The sequence below is a fragment of the Elephas maximus genome, chromosome 7, assembly GCF_024166365.1.
Source record: "Elephas maximus indicus isolate mEleMax1 chromosome 7, mEleMax1 primary haplotype, whole genome shotgun sequence".
Taxonomy (NCBI): domain Eukaryota; kingdom Metazoa; phylum Chordata; class Mammalia; order Proboscidea; family Elephantidae; genus Elephas; species Elephas maximus.
In genome coordinates, this window is record NC_064825.1 from 12,550,914 (window position 1) to 12,567,387 (window position 16,474).

Consider the following 16,474-nt stretch of genomic DNA (forward strand, 5'->3'; position numbering starts at 1 on the left):
GCTCCTACCCTTTTTTTTAAATAGAAAGTTATTTTTATAATAATCCTCTTTGAAAGATGTTGGTTTTTGGAAGCTGAACCTTGGCATTTTGTCATAAAATGTTGAATACCTAGAGTAGTAGTGATGCGTCCTCCAGAGTAACTCACATGCTATATGTTTATCTTTAATATTAGCATCTCAGTATATCCTTAGTGTGTGTAAAAGATAAATACATTCTATCTGTGATTTTCTTTTTATTTCACGTATAAATTGAAGCTTAATGGTTTTAATATTTTCAAATTGTGTTTGAGTATATTTATCAAATAGAAGCTTGAGGGCATTATATTTATTGCTGTTTTCAAACTCTCTTGTCTTTGCTACAAAGTCTTGGAACCAGTAACAGTCATTCCTTCAATCAGTGAGTTAATCATTGAGTACATTTGTCTGCAGAACACTGTGTTATGTGTTGGTGGTGCAAAGGTAAAAAGCGCTTCCCCTGCCTTAAATTATTTTACAGCTTCGTGGAAAAAGTGACATGTACATAAATAATTATGGCTCAATATGATAACTTCTGAAGTAAGATAGGTGCCCAGGTGTACTGGAGTACAGTGCTAAGGGATTATTTCCCACCTCCTCTTTCTTCGTTCTTAGCTGTTAACTTTGTTTCATATTTTACTGAGAAAATAGAAGCAAACAAAAGAGAATTTCCACCATATCTGTCTACCTGCATGTGCACCCATGTACTTTATTTTTCTGCTTGTTAACTGTAGATAAATTATTTTGTTGTTCTTATCTAAGGCCAATCCACTCATTTATATGCTGGGTCTTATCCTTTCTCACCTTCTAAATTGTCTCCACTCTCTCTTTATTGTTAGTTTTTACTTCTCTACAATATCATTCCTGTTACCATTTGAAAAAAAAAAAAAAATCTAATCTTTCAAACAACAAACCTTGGCATCACATCCCCTCTAGCCACTTATCCAGTTGACAGCAAAACTCATAAAAAAAGAAGTCTGTTTCTTCTATTCCCCTTCTGTTCTCAGTAAAGTTAGGCATCATCCTCACCATATTGTACCTCCCAGCATCATTGATACACCTAATCACTACCCTTCTTGAAACACCCTCCTCACTTTGCTTCTAGTATACTTTCTCTTATTTATCCTTCCTTACGGCACGTCTTCTGTCTCCTTTTCTGGTTCTCTTCCTCTACTCAGTCTCTAGATGTTGAAATGCCTATTCTCAAACCTCATCTCTACTCACTCTCAAGGTAATCACTACATTAAAATAATATTAATTATCATTTATGAGCTGGTTTATTTTTTCAACAAATATTTGAGGGCCTACTGTGTGCCAGGGACTATTCTAGGTGCATGGGATACATTAGTGAATAATAATAATAATAATAAAATCCCTGTCTTTGAGGAGCTTATGTTGTATCAGGGAAGGAAAGACAATAAACAGACAAGATAATTAATCTAGAGAATGTCAGAAGGTAATAAGAAAATGGGAAAAGGAAGAATAGATCAAGGAGGATGTTTCCCAAGACAATAAACAGACAAAATAATTAATCTAGAGAATGTCAGAAGGTAATAAGAAAATGGGAAAAGGAAGAATAGATCAAGGAGGATGTTTCCCAAAATTATATTCATTCTGGACCTCTTCCCCTAACTCCAGACTCATATATCCAAATATCAACATGACGTCTCTACTTAGATATCTAATAGGCATCTGTCTTAGGCTGGGTTCTCTAGAGAAGCAAAACCAGTAAAGTGTAAATACATATACAGAGAGAGGTTTATATAAGTGAAATGGCTCACACGATTATAGAGGCTGGAATGTCCCAAGTCCATGCATCAGGATAGAGGCTTCTCATGATTCACACAACTGCAGGGGCTGGAGAACCCACGGTCAGCAGGTTGGAGAGGAGGGCTCTTACTCACGGGCTATGAAAATCAACAGATTCCAAGATCTTCAGGCAAGACCGCAGGGCTGCTCCTGATTCATGTAGCTGCAGGGGCTGGTGAACTCAAGACCGGCAGGTTGAAGAGCAGGGCTCTAGCTCACAGGCTGTGAAGATCGATGAATCCCAAGATTGGCAGGTAAGCTGCTGGCTGAAGTCCCAAGAACCAGAGGTCAGATGAACAGGAGGCAGCTGCAGAATCCGGAGAGGGCAAAAGCCAGAACGTCCATTTATATTTGGATTTGCAGGCCATACGCTCAAGGCGACTCCCTTTCAACTGATTGGCTACTCACAATAGATCCCATCATGGGGGTGATTACATATAAGCACTGAAAATCATGGCCCAGCCAAGCTGACACATAATCTTAACTGTCACAGCATCTGTAGTAGGTGTATCCAAACCTGAACTCCTTATTTTCTTTCTGTTCCAGTTATTTATTGCTGCTTAACAAGTTACCCAAAACTTAGTGCCTTATAATAACAGTTATTTTGTTATGTTTCACAGTCTTATATAAGTGAGGAATTTGATCAGTGCTCAGTTTTGTGAATTGTCTCTGTTCTATGATGTTTGGGGTCCCAGTGGAGTGGCTCGAATGTCTGGAGATGATTTGGGCCGTATGTCTAGGTCCTCTGTTCATCACATGGTGTATGCTGGGTCTGGAATGTTCAAAATGGCTCCTTTGCTCACATTTGTGGGCACCTGGACTGGAATGATGGCTGGAAAGCTAGGGACTAGCTGGCATCATACTCTATCCATGTATAGAAACTTCAGGGTAGTCACACTTGCTGTGTGGCTTCTGACTTCCCCCACAGCAACCACATCAAAGGAGTGTTCCAAGAGATACTAGGTGGAAGCTACTAGTCAGCTAGGTCCTGGGCCGAGAGATTGGCACTGCTTCATTTCTGCTGTATTGTGTTTGTCAAAACTGTCACAGCCTACCTACATTTGAGAAGAGAGGTGTTAACCCGGCTTGTCCTTATGTACATTCCTAGGACTAGTACCTGAAATATTTTCTCTCAGTAAATATTTGAGTGAATTATTAAATCTTACTGGCACCTTTTTAGAAGATGACAGTTTTCTAAGGCCTGCTTTGTCTCCTACCTGATTCAGGACTCTACCATTGGCATCAGTCAGGAAGAATTTCAAATAATATTATTTATCATTGTATTCTGGAAGTTTCTGCAGGTTACACATCAATTTACTTTTCTCTGCCAAAATTATTCTGTTTCTAGAAACACATAATTGAAGAGGATTTCTCAGAACTAAGAGAGGAATTACCAAAGAAGTGCTGATATCAAGAAACATTTAATAAAATTCAAGCAATATCTTCAGATGTCAGAGGGCACAGAAATGTCCCAAGGACCATTAATGTGACCTTTGAGAAATTTCTGCTGGTAGAACAGAGGCACTAAACACATTATTAGGCTGATTAATTGGAATGTCCCACTAAACCATGACCCTAAACCTCCAAACCAAAGAACCAAATCCATGAGGTTTTTGGTTGTACATAAGCAACTTCAGCAGCTACTCTTTTTTTTTTTTTTTTGGTCATTGTTGTGAATATTTATATCACAAAACTTTTGCCAATTCAGCTTTTTGCAGATGTGCATCTTCTTGACAGCAATTAAAATAACCAGCTGTGCAACACTACACTTAATGCAATTTTTCCATCACCATTAACTCCGTCTTTCTCCCTCCCTCCCACCCCTGGTGACCACTAATAAACTTTGTTCTCTTTACAGTTGCCTTTTCTTGCCTTTTTATAAAAGTGAGGTTGTACAATATCTGTCCTTTTGTGATTGACTTATTTCAGTAGCATGTCTTCAAGCTCCATTGTAAAAAGCTTGCAAGCAGCCATCCAAGGCACAATTGATCTCTATTCACGCGGAGCAACAGAGGAAGAGGGAAGAGTCAGGAATAGGAAGAGGAGATGAAATGTGTAGCCGGTTGCCACCATGAACAACTGCCTCTTTTGCTATGAGATCAAAAGAAACTGGTTGGTACCCAGCTACCATTACTAACATTTCGATCAAAGATTCTATAGCAGAATCCTGACCAAAAGGGGGAAAATACAGAAAAGAATGTCAAATTCTTATGGACTCTAGGCTTTCTGGAGGCGTGGAAGCTGGATGAACCCCTGAAACTGTTGCCCTGAGGTAATCTTTAAATTTTAAACCAGACATATTCCCTGAAATATTCTTAAAACCAAATAGTTTAACTGGTAAAAAAAAAAAAAAAAAAGTCTGCTTTGAGCATTATGCTCTTGTAAGAACTGTCTATATGGGGCTAAAGTGACAACAGCAACTGGAAAGATTAGATAGGAACCTTAGGGGGCAATGGATTTATGTTACGGGGGGAGGAACAACTTAGAAAAGAAGGGCGAGAATGGTTGCCCAACTCACAGAATGTAACCAATATCATGCAGGCAGACCTGAGCATTAGCCATTTCCTAGAGCAAGTATTGTGAAGGATAGTTTAATTACATAGCATTTTATGAAATGAGTTTATATTAGTAAACACCCCAGATTGTACTTTTTTTTTTAAGAGATCCATATTTATGTCTATTCCAAAGAAAGGTGATCCAGCCAAATGCAGAAATTATCAAACTATCGTTAATATCACACGCAAGTAAAATTTTGCTGAAGATCATTCAAAGGCGGCTGTAGCATTGTGTTGACGGGGAGCTGCCAGAAATTCAAGCCGGATTCAGAAGAGGACGTGGAACCAGGGATATCATTGCTGATGTCAGATGCATCCTGGCTAAAAGCAGAGAATACCAGAAAGATGCTTACCTGTGTTTTATTGACTGTGCAAAGGTATTTGACTGTGTGGCTCATAATAAATTATGGGTAACATTGCAAAGAATGGGAATTCCAGAACACTTAATTATGCTCATGAGGAACCTGTACATAGATCAAAAGGCAGCCATTCCAACAGAACAAGGGGATACTGAGTGGCTTAAAGTCAGGAAAGGTGTGTGTCAGGGTTGTACCCGTTCACCATACCTGTTCAATCTTTATGCTGGGCAAATCTGCTGCAAAAGACCTCTTTAAAGTGTTAGAAAGCAAAGACGGCACCTTAAAAACTAAGGTGTGCCTGACCTAAGCCGTGGTGTTTTCAGTCACTTCATATGCATGTGAAAGCTGGATGATGAATAAGGAAGACCAAAGAAGAACTGACTCCTTCGAATTGTGGTGTTGGTGAAGGATATTGAATACACCATGGACTGCCAAAAGAACAAACAAATCTGTCTTAGAAGTACAACCAGAATGCTCTTTAGAAGCAGCGATGGCAAGACTACATCCCACACACTTTGGACATGTTATCAGGAGGGATCAGTCCCTGGAGAAGGACATCATGCTTGGTAGAGGGTCAGCGTAAAAGAGGAAGACCCTCAACGAGACAGATTGACCCAGTGGCTGCAACAGTAGGTTCAAGCACAGCAACAAGCGTGAGGAGGGCGCAGGACCGGGCAGTGTTTCGTACATAGGGTACATGTTTCGTACACAGGGTCACTGTGGGCCAGAACCGACTTGATGGTACCTAACAACAACAGACTGTATACTGAAATTCAATATGTGTATATATATAAATACTAGTGCAGTGAACTAGAAAATGAATACAATTTCTCACAGACTAAGCTTTTGTTATTCAATAATTCTACACAGGAATTTTGTTATTTGAGAGAAAATTATGCATATTTGGAATATTGATTCTGTTGCAATTTTATATACCCATTTTAAAGTACTTGTGCGTGTTTTCTTCATTTATCAGTTTAATTTCAGTTTGTCACTGCATTTCTACCAACATTGAAAAAGAAAGAATTCAGTTGATTCCTTTCTGGAGGGAAAGTTTATTTGTTGTGAATGTGGTACTGGGAGCCACATGCTGCTTCCCTTTGTGGCTTTCTAGAAAACCTCTATTTTCTCGTCCATCCTGTCTCAAATAAAAAATTTGAGGTAACGTTGTGTAAACTCAAGAGAATTGTATGAATTAATTAGCGTAAGAATGTTCTTTCAAGATAAGCATCTTATATAGTTTATGAAATCAGCTTTTGATTATACAAATAACACAACTGAGAAGCAAAACCTGCCATATGTATTCATATGAGTAATTGGATTAGTCATAATTATAGGTCATTAGATTTCATATTTGCGTTCTTTACATTCTTACTCCTTTTAGCTCCTTTGCATTTTCATTGTTCTCCAGTTTTCAAAGACTGAAAATAATGTTCTTGGGCATTTTAATGCATTATTTCTAAATTTACCTTAATTGATCGAAGACCAGCCCTAATTAGTGAAAAGTCCAAATTTTCTAGACCCATTTAAAGAAATAAAATTTTATTATTTGAATACAGTAAACAAAAAACAGCTGCTAACAAAAGTGTAGCAAAGACTGGCTGGACTGGCTAGACTTTCTCCTTCAGGGCAGATGGCTCAGCTACATTTCAAGCCTTCTTTTTAGTGATCAGTCGACTGAGTTATATAGGTGATGGAATGTGAATGGAAGCCATTCTTAAACCCTTCGCACAATGCATGCTCTTTTCCCTTGTGTGCCTTGATGCAGACAAGCATAGTGACCTTGGAAGCCGCATGTTGAAGATGTTGGAGCCACAGGGGGGAAGGAGCCTCGGCCCCTGATAGGAGTATTTCCAATCCATCAGTAACACCTATTTAGGCTTTATGAGAGCAACAAATAAACTTCTGTAAGGTTAGAGCCATTAACCATTTTTAAAATTTTCTTGTAGCAGTTAATGTTGCCTTAGCTAATATAGAAGCTGGTACCTGGAAAAATGGGATTTTCTGAACAAAACCTTTTAAGATATGTGGCATTGGCTTAATGGTTGGGTGGTAAAATTGAGTCGTTAGGCCTATTAATAAAGATGCATTTAAAATTTCACAGCTAAGCCTAAATTTTACATACATGGTCTTTCATAGCACAAAGAGAGGAGCAACTATGTTTTTCAAGTGCAGCCTTCTGTATTTAATACTCAGAGTCCACGTTTAATTTGTAGCTAGCCCTTATAAAGGTAAGGAGAGCTGTGCTTCTGAATTTGCTTGTATTCCTTGCACTGAACATGAATTATTGTCTTTACTTTTAAGGTATGTAAAGATCACATTTGAGACCAGGTGTTTCTTTTGGTTAGTGTAGTTTTAATAATCAGTTCGTATTTGGTCATTGGGTTACCTCTTCTGATAACTCCTTAATGATGATTAAAGGAATTTGATAAAATAAATACTGTCATTAAAATGACAACTGTGAAAATAATTTCTAAATGTTGATATAGTATTAGGTTAAAAAAGTGGAATACTAAATTGTGTGTGAATTACTTAAAGCTTTACTCTGCACACATGGGGTTGCCATGAGTCAGAGTTGACTACTGCAACTAACAACAATAACAAGCACAACATCGATATAAAAAGGGAGAATTATGGATGACTTCAAACAGAACTTTAAATATACACTCACATGATGTTAAAAAAAAAAAAAAGCCAAACCTATTACTGTCGAGTTGATTCTGACTCATAGTGACCCTATAGAACAGAGTAGAACTGCCCCATGGTGTTTCCAAGGAGTGGCTGGTGGATTCAAACTGCCAGCCTTTTGCTTAGTAGCCATAGCTCTTAACTGCACCATCTGGGCTCCTAATGTAAAAAGCAGAAATGAAAAATCAGGATAGCATTATCTCATTGTTAGCCAAAGAGAACTGCAGTCAGTATGCTGCTGCTCTAGATGATGTGGCATTCAGCTGGAACATGGTTCAGTTTAGAGACAGCAAAAGAGAAATCCTGCTTGTTGGGTATGTGTGTGAAGGCTTTTGAATTATGCTTTTTTTTTTTTTTTTTTTGCTAATTTTTGTTGTGCTTTAAAAGAAGAAATTTTCAGAATCTGTTTTTGTAGGCGTTGTGGTCTCATGTGTCATTTTTCCTGATGAAATTAAAAATACAAAGCAAAATGAGGGCTATGAAATCATCATTCTTAGATAATGTCCCAATGATTGAATTTGGTTAAATGTGATTTGTCTAATTAAAGGTTTGCCAACTTTGTTAATATTTTCAAATAACTTAATTTTGATTTTTTTTTTCTCTTTTCTGTTTCAATTATTCTCACTCTAATTTCTTATTTCCTTCCTTCTGCTGGACTTAGGTTTAGCTTTCTCTTCTTTTTCAGTGTCTTTGGGTGGAAAGTTTGGTTATTGACTGGAGATTTTTGTTCTTTATTGCCAGTAATAGCTGTAAATTTTCCTCTCAGTAGGTTAAGCACAGCATCTCAAAAGTTTTGGTATGTTGTGACTTTATTTACCTCAAATTATTTTCTAATTTCCATTGTGATTTGACCTTTTGGTTATATAGCAATGTGTTGTGTAGTTTCTACAAATTTCTAGAGCCAGGCAAGTTAGTTATAAAATTAATTTGAGGGGAAAAAAGGAATAGCCAGAAAAATCATGTGAAGAAAGAGCGATAGGGAGTGGCTGGCTAACATACCAGACACTAAACCATGCACTAAGATGTCTATAATTAAGGCAGTTTTTGTACTAGAACAAAACTAGACCAGTAGGATAGAACAGAAAATACAGAAGGAGATTTTGTTGGATCTGAGAAATTTATTACTTAATGAAGGTAAATTGATATCCTCAAATGGTTGAGGGAAAATTGTATGATAATATAAATGAATTGGGGGTACAGTCATAATTTGAGACATTAAACAAACATTAAAAATTAGTTTTCAAGGTTCTAGTAATTTGGGAATTCTTATAAAATTTGAAAAAAATCAAAATACACGGTTATGTACAGTATACTAATTTCCTGTCTCCATATGTAATCAGAAGGGTCAGAGGGAAATGCACCAAAGCTTTAACAGTGTTCCTTATATGATACATTAAAGGACTATGTCATACTTTTCTGTACCTTATATATTATTCAGCAATTATGATGTCTGGCTGTATAACCAGTAAAAAAGAATACATATTTTTCACAAAGTAAACTGAGAGTTGCCCGTGGTATAGCAAAATACGTATCTGAGAAGAAATGGGAAAACCTGGGTATCAAGCCTGTCAGCTTTGCTCACCAACTCAGTGGCCAGTGTAGGTTTCTCCCCTGGGTCTGATTTTTTCACTTAAAAAATAAAATACAATTAGGATATTATATAATTATTTTTAATTGTATAATTATTTTTAATATTAAATGAAGCAGAATAACCTTGCTTATAATAGCTACTCACATGCGGGACAACAAAATTTAACTTTTGGTTAATTTGTTTGTCTTTTTTTCCCATTTTATGATATACCTAAGAGTTTGCAAAGGCTTATATACTCTAGGATATAATCTTGTATTTTCAAAGCTAAGGGGAAAATTGACTGGATTGTTTTAAAACCTCTGTAATAGTCTTTTTATTCCCTTTATTTTAAAAGCTTGACTTTAAGGTTAGCAAAATTTACTCATGCAGAAACTATTGATGGTTTTCCATGTGCAAGAACACTGAGGAGAATAAGACAATAGGTAAGATATAGTTGCTATCCTAAAGGAAATTTAACTCATATAGCCAGCAAAGACACAAGTGTGTTAGGTTCCATAGGAAATATAAAAGAAATTTTAGAGTTCGGAAATTGCTTACATCTGGGAAAATCAGAGAAAGTTTTATGGAAGAAGTTGGCATTTGAGTGGAATTTAAAGCATCATATAAATATAAAAATGTTCCAGAAAGAAAGCATGAGTTGAATATTTTGATATGTTTAAAATTTTACTTGCTATCAAGTAAAATTATACAAAGTCCATAAAAATGTAGTGGTATTCTTAATATTCTATGAACAGCTCTAAAGACAATGAGTGGGTCACAGCCCAACTTTTACTTGGGCATAGTAGGTTCTCTGTATTTGACAGTTAAATCTTAGCTGAGTACCAAAGACATCCTTGTCCTATAATTGATAAGATTATCAAGAGCTTTCTTTTCTAAATAATTTGTCTATCCAAAACAGTGTAATTTTTTTTCCCTGTGTTTAGAACTATAATTCAGTTTGGCACATAAGACCTTTTGTCCCCCCTACTTGTTTACTTTATTTCAAATAACAAGTGGACAAATTAAGGAAAATTTAAGAAAAAAGTACTTGGACTTTAGTCAATTAATGCTTCCTAATAGCGTCCACCGCCTGAATGGTACAGGGATCTGATGACACACCTGCTTCTGTCCAAGTCGCTTTCAGGGGTCCTCACAGGGCTCCCACAAGTGATGCACGTCTGGTAAGTTGTCTGGAGTCATTCTAACACAGTAGTGAACTTTTCCTGTGAGATTAAAACAGTAATTAGTTTCTTCAGTATGAGAGTATTTTCTACAGTGGGTTTCACATACCCTACTTATGCCACTGTGCCGGGACGCATAGTTTGGGAACATCTATAACCGGGCCTCACATCCAGCTCAGAATTCGAGGATGGGCAAGGATGGACTTCAAGAAGGTTTTAAGCCCCGTGAAATCACATCCAAATTCTTGTGTTTATATTAATTTTTTGACACATATCAAATTTGGCTCCCGTTAAGTCCAGCTGCCCGACATTTGTACTGCCTTCATGACCTCATTGCCCCCACCCCCCCCCCCCCCAGCTTTCCCCATCTTTAGCAATGGCACAGCTGTCTGTTTCTCAGGCCCCAAGCCTTGGAGATAACCTTAATTTCCCATTTCCTCATTCTCACAGCCAGCTCATCAGCAAGTCCTGTTTGCCGGGCTGCCAACTATAGAGTAAACCCCTTCACTACATTCCATGCCCACTGCCACCGCCCTAAAAAAAACCAGTGGCTGTGGAGTGAATTCCAGCTCATGGCAACCCTGGCACTTAACACTTCTTGTTAGTAATGATTATGTACATGCTTTTGCATCCTTTCTACTGTGCATCCTGCCACAGGGAACTTGACATATATGTATATTTTTAACTCACGTACCTCTCGAGGTTTGCTTTACGGCAGCCACTTTGACACCTGGTATTAATGTGCTTCTTGGCTGTCGTCACTGTCGTGCAGGAAGTTGTAATGACGATGACCTCAATCTTGTGATTTCCAGCATATCCACATGAAGGCTTTTGGGCTGATATCAGTGCCAGCAACTAATGTCCATCATAGGTTTGGCTTGAGAAATTTGATGCCTCTCCTAATTTGCTCAACAGCCCAGTAGCCTTGCTAATCATACTATACAGTATATTCAAGTCAGTAATCTGTCAGCAAACATAGCAAAATATAGAAATAATGGGATAAAACATGCAAAAGGAATCTAAAATGTTATTTACTGTGAATGCAAATAAAAACTCATGTATTAATAAGGGAAAGGAAGAAATTAATATCCAACAGAATTTTCTCTGCCTGGTACACATATAACTCTCTATTCTAATGTTAAAGTTTTGACCAGATCCAGCCTTCCTGTAGAGGAAAGCTAAAATATCTGAGAAAATAGAAATCAGACATGACTAAAAAAAACTAACGTGTTTGATGGCATGGAAGAACTCATGAGGCAGTGAGAATCTAGGAGAAATGAACATCCAGAGAGGTAAGTTCAACGTTTGGGATCGCGTTACCTTTGGTAATAGCCACTGACCCCAGAAGCCATGCAGCTTCATATCGGCTGCATTCTATCTGTAGAGGTAGTCACCATGACCTGCCCAGTTTCCAGAAGAGGAGAAATAGAGTCTACCTTTTGCTGGGGAAATGGTAAAATACTGGAAAAGCATGTGAAACTGAAAATATGGTTGCAACCATTTTTGGAAAATACAATCCACTATGGAGGGTACATGGAGTTAAGATGTTCCAAGTCTGCACTGAAGAATGTGAAGATACCCATTAATGTTAGACTTTAAAAAGTCAAGGATGCATGGTGTAACTGCTAAGATAACCACCACAAAAACAGATAAAAAAAAAAGTTGATCACTGCCACGCTTAATAGATGGGGAATATGAGATAACAAAAGGAGATAAGGAAAAAAAACAGGACATGTGGGTTAATAGAAGAGCCTTAGTAAGATGGTGATTTTCAGCCTAAATGTATCAAAAGCAAAGATTGTCCATCTGGGTTAAAAAAACAAAACAAAACAAAAAAACACCACCAAGTTAGACCAGAGATTTGCTGTGAAATCTGGAACTAAGAAAAGAAGGTCATGGTTTGGAGTTTGCGATGTGGTCTCCTTCCATTTTCCACAGTTTAGTGATTAAATAACCAAAAAAAAAAAAGAGGGGTAGGGTCAAATTAAGTCCCTGGGTGGTGCAAACAGGTTGCGTTTAACTACCAGCCTAAAGCTTCGCGGTTCAAACCCACCCAGCAGGGCTGCAGAAGGAAGGCCTATTGTTCTACTTCCATAAAGATTACAGCCAAGAAGCAGTTCTACTCTATAACATATGGGGTCACCATGAGTTGGAATAGACTCAATGGAGAATGGGTTTGGGGTTTTGTTTGTTTTTTTAGGGTCAAATTAGCAAATACTAAGCTGTGTTGGATAGGGTGGAAAAGCAAAGAGAGTAATATGGGATTTTTATGTCAAGGAAATTAGAATTTTATTAGGTTTATCAAGTTGTTAGGTGCCAACGAGTCGGGTCTGACTCATGGCGACCCTGTGTACAACAGAATGAATCACTGCTGGGTCCTGTGCTATCCTCACAATCATTGCTATGTTTGAGCCTACTGTTGCAGTAACTGTACATCCATCTCATTGAGAGTCTTCCTCTTTCTTTTTGTTACTGACCCTCTAGTTTACCAAGCATGATGTCCTTTTCCAGGGGCTGATCCCTCCTGATAACATGTCCAAAGTATGTGAGATGAAGTCTTGCCATCCTTGCTTCTAAGGAGCGTTCTGGCCATACTTCTTCCAAGACAGATTTGTTCATCCTTTTGGCAGTCCACGGTATATTCAATAGTCTTTGCCAGCACCATTATTCAAAGGCATCAATTCTTCTGTCTTCCTTATCTATTGTCCAGCTTTCACATGAATATGAGGTGATTGAAAATACCATTGCTTGGGACAGACGCACCTTAGTCCTCAAAGTGACATCTTTGCTTTTTAACACTTGAAAGAGGTCTTTTGCAGCAGATTTATAAGGTTACAATATTTAATTATCAAGTTAAAATATTAAGTATTTTAAAGCAACCAGAGAACTTGCATCCCATGTTTAAAGGACTTCAGAGGAATAAGAAATAGGTCAGGAAAGGATAATTTTAGAAAACTTCCTGAATTTCAAAGGAGACAATGGATAAGATTTGGTAAGACAGAATGTTGCTAGGGGATGATGTTCTGGTTGGTTGGAATAGTTTGAGAAAAAGTGCAAAGGTGGAAAATAATATAAGGCATGTGTGAAGGACAAGTAAAAAAGTATGTCTAAGAAAGTCATTTGGGAATTCTTGGGAGATGAAAGTACTCTGAAGGATTTGGAACAAGTGTTGGGAAGTCTCAGAAGTCTAAATAATTTTGGCTTTTCCTGTCAGTGTTGTGACATTGATGTGGATTTAATAAAGATGGTAATCTGTTTGAAGTAGTGTTTTAAGAAGATTAATCTGAAAGCGAGTATGCAAAATTCAGGACGGTAGCATTTAGAAGATCTTGCATTTGTCTTGTTATAATGAATAAAGGTGAAATAAGTCACACTCTTTCACTTTCTTTTTATCATTTGTGTCATTAAAGTGGGTCAGCTTTGCAGTACTTGAGAGAGAATCCATAAACTGTTGACCTTAACACAACTACAGAGAGAAGCTTTTGGACAGAAAAGATTGATTCCCTTCTCTGGGTCAAGCATACCCAGAAACTCCTAGTTTCTTGATGACATCATGATAAAAATTGATAATACTTTCATATCTTTCAGCAGGAGCCCTGGTGGCACAATGGTTAAGAGCTTGGCTACTAACCAAAACGTGAGCAGTTTGAATCTACCAGCCACTCCTTAGAAACCCTATGGGGGCAGTTCTGCTCTGTCTATAGGGTTGCTATGAGTCAGAATCAACTCAATGGCAATATTTTTTTTTTTTTTAACTTTTATTGTGCTTTAAGTGAAACTTTACAAATCAAGTCAGTCTCTCATACAAAAATTTGTATACACCTTGCTATATCCTAATTGCTCTCCCCCTAATGAGACAGCACACTCCTTCCCTCCACTCTTTTTGTGTCCATTCAGCCAGCTTCTGACCCCCTCTGCCCTCTCATCTCCCCACTAGACAGGAGATGGACACATAGTCTCATGTGTCTACTAGATCCAAGAAGCTCACCCTTCACCAGTATCATTTTCTATGCCATAGTCCAGTGCAATCCCTGTCTGAAGAATTGGCTTTGGGAATGGTTCCTGTCTTGGGCTAACAGAGGGTCTGGGAACCATGACCTCTGGGGTCCTTCTAGTCTCAGACCATTAAGTCTGGTCTTTTTACGAGACTTTGGGGTCTTCATCCCACTGCTCTCCTGCTCCCTCAGGGCTTCTCCGTTGTATTCCCTGTCAGGCAGTCATTGGTTGTAGCCAGGCACCATCTAGTTCTTCTCGTCTCAGGGTAATGAAGTCTGTGGTTTATGTGGTTCTTTCTGTCTCTTGGGCTCATAATTACCTTGTGTCTTTGGTGTTCTTCATTCTCCTTTGCACCAGGTGGGCTGAGACCAATTGATGCATATTAGATGGCCGCTTGCTAACGTTTAAGACCCTAGACACCATTCCCCAAAGTTGAATGTAGGATGTTTTCTTAATGGATATTATTATGCCAATTGACTTAGGTGTCCCCTGAAACAATGGTCCCCAAACCCCTGCCCCTGCTACACTGGCCTTCGAAGTGTTCGGTTTATTCAGGAAACTGCTTTTGGTTTATTCCAGTTGTGCTGACCTCTCCTGTGTTGTGTGTTATCTTTCCCTTCACCTAAAATAGTTCTTATCTACTAATCTAATTAGTGAAAACTCCTCTCCCTCCCTCTCTCCTTCCCTACTCCCGTAACCATCAAAGAATATTTTCTTCTCTGCTCAAACTATTTCTCAAGTTCTTATAATAGTGGTCTCATACAGTATTTGTCCTTTTTGCAACTGACTAATTTCACTCAGCATAATACCTTTCAGATTCCTCCGTGTTATGAAATGTTTCACGGATTCATCATTGTTCTTTATCGATGAGTCGTATTCCTTTGTGTGAATGTACCATAATTGATTTATCCATTCATCCGTTGATAGGCACCTTGGTTGCTCCCATTTTTTGCTATTGTATACACTGCTGCAGTGAACATGACTGTGCATATATCTGTTCATGTAAAGGCTCTTCTCTAGGATATATTCCAAGAAGTGGAATTGCTGAATCGTATGGTAGTTCTATTTGTAGTTTTTTATGGAAGTACCAAATCTATTTCCGAAGTGGTTGTACCATTTTACATTCCCACCAGCAGCGTAGAAGTATTCCAGTCTCTCCACAACCTCTCCCACATTTATTATTTTGTGTTTTTTGGGTTACTGCCAGCCTTGCTGGAGTGAGATGGAATCTCATTGTAGTTTTGATTTGCATTTCTCTAATGACTAATGATCATGAGCATTTCCTCATGTGTCTGTTAGCTACCTGAATGTCTTTGCCAATTTTTTAATTGAGTTATTCGTCTTTTTGTAGTTGAGTTTTTGCAGTATCATGTAGATTTTAGAGATCAGACGCTGATCAGAAATGTCATAGCTCAAAATTTTTTCCCAGTCTGTAGGCAGTCTTTTTACTGTTTTGGTGAAGTCTTTGGATGCGCATAGGTTTTTGATTTTTAGGAGGTCCCAGTTATCTAATTTCTCTTCTGCATTGTTAGTAATGTTTCGTATGCTGTTTATGCCATGTATTAGGGCTTCTGGCATTGTCCCGATTTTTTCTTCCATGATCTTTATTGTTTTTGATTTTATATTTAGGTCTTTGATCCATTTCGAGTTTGTTTTTGCGCATGGTGCAAGGTATGGGTCTGGTTTCATTTTTTTGCAGATAGATACCAGTTATGCCAGCACCATTTGTTAAACAGACCACCTTTTCCCCATTTAACTGACTTAGGGCCTTGATCATATGTGGATGGATTTATGTCTGGATACTCAGTTCTGTTCCACTGATCTATATATCTGTTGTACCAGTACCAGGCTGTTTTGGCTACTGTGGCAGTATAACAGGTTCTAAAATCAGGTAGAGGCAGGTCTCCCACTTTGTTCTTTTTCAGTAATGCTTTACTTATCGGGGCCTCCTTCCCTTCCATATGAAGTTGGTGATTTGTTTCTCTATCTCATTAAAAAAATGTCATTGGAATTTGGATTGGAGTTGCATTGTATCCATAGTTCGCTGTTGGTAGAATAGATATTTTCACAAAGTTAAGTCTTCCTATCCATGAGCAAGGTATGTTTTTCCACTTATGTAGGTCTCTTTTGGTTTCTTGCAGTAGTGTCTTCTAGTTTTCTTTGTATAGATCTTTTACGTCTCTGTTAAGATTTATTCCTAAGTATTTTATCTTCTTGGGGCTACTGTAAATTGTATTGATTTGGTGATTTCCTCGTCGACGTTCTTTTTGTTGGTATAGAGGAATCCAATTGATTTTTGTA